A 1769-nucleotide genomic window follows, 5' to 3' on the forward strand; every position below is an offset into this window, starting at 1 on the left:
AATTCTGTTAACCCGGGAGAAGGTGTTAGGCATTCCCGAGTTCCGTGGTTCTAGCACGGTCGCTCAACTGTCATGTTTGGCTTAATTATCTAATTTTAAACAATTATGAACCTATGTGCAAATTTTAACTTTTAACCGCTTTTATTCCATTTGAAGTAGATTAAACGTCGTTTATAACATGTCTTTGGACCGTGCCACATGAAATGCATCCGCAATCCGGAACATATTTTATTCAACGTTTTAAGATTTGATTTGGGTCACATGAAATGCACACCCGAGTTTAGGAAGGTAATATTATTAAAATACACGCCTAAAGCAACTATGCGTTTTTAAGTTTGCGAGGGCCATGAAAAGTTTGCTAATGGCACACCTCGATTTATTCTTATTACAAAGTTTCTAAACTAGCTTACGAGGGCTATGAATTGTATGTTCGTCTAATATGGCACGCCTCAAATTAATTGCCACAAATAATTGAACTAACATGATTTAAGGTCGAGGTATGCAACTATTAGGGAAAGGGGGAGTGGTATTAGATTTCAGAAGCCGGACCACCCCTATTAGTTAACATCAGCAACAATAAAACTTTTAGGCTCAAGAAGAGGCCCAGGACAAACGAAAACACCGAGACCACTCCTTATTTCCAAAGGGGCCTCCAAGACCAGGCCCAAAAGTCAGTTGGGCCTACTGGCCTTGGCCAGCACACATCTGAATGGTATGCGTATAAACCAAAGATGCAATACGCCCAAGTGATCGTTATTTTCTAAAAAACTGAACATTGAATAATAATAAAAATTCACAGCTAAATCATCAACATATTACATGAAGTTCGAAATCCTGATTGTGATCTTGCCAATGACAATGAAAACCCCACATAATTTAGCAATTTTGCAACTTGTTGAACCGTAGATTCATTGTTTGAATCATAGTTCTTCAAGAACAAAAATGCCTCACTGGAATTCTAAAAGACAATACAATAGAAGATTATAATACAAGACTTAGATTTTGATAGAAAGAAAAAAAAACTAAGCCAAATATGAAACCAATTTAAACTAGATCTAAAGAAAAATAACGAAGTAAACCTAGATCCTTGCTATAGGAAAGCAGATATTTCCTAACATCGAGGCTTATCGCACAAATCAAACTCAGAAGCTATGGCATTGAACCATCAATTCAACTCGCATACAAGATTCAAATCCATACTATAGTAGCCTTAAAAACCTTACTTAGTACACATTTAAAGTCTAAAAAAAATCTTGAATTGACTGCATTTAAACAAGTCCAAATCCTGACCTTAAAACGAATAAGTAATGCAAATGACTACATTTAAAGAATTTGACTAAGATGGACACCAAACCAAACTACCAGGTCATATGATATTCAGAAGCTCAGTCTCTGATCACATATTCAGAGTTTGAAAGGCAATAAGCGAAATTCTCTAAATAAAAAAAGTAGACAAGTAAACTAAAATATGAACACAACTAATTGTGAATACAACTCAAAGCTCCAGATTTCCATTTCGATTCCAAATCAAGCTTTACATTAGGTGGAATGTAGAAATGTGTACCTGAATAACAGCAAAATAGACCAACAATTAGCTTGAACTAAGAGGAAGCAACAGTAATAGACCAATAGCAACAAAAACAAGCCACAACCCCTAATTCAAACCACTTTCAAACCCAGATGAATCAAAATATACTTCAGAAACTGAATAAAAAACATCAAGAATTGTAGAAGATCTCGATGGAATAGTAATTTTCAGTATTTCTAGT

The sequence above is a fragment of the Nicotiana sylvestris genome, chromosome 5 (genome assembly GCF_000393655.2).
Source record: "Nicotiana sylvestris chromosome 5, ASM39365v2, whole genome shotgun sequence".
In the NCBI taxonomy this organism is placed as follows: domain Eukaryota; kingdom Viridiplantae; phylum Streptophyta; class Magnoliopsida; order Solanales; family Solanaceae; genus Nicotiana; species Nicotiana sylvestris.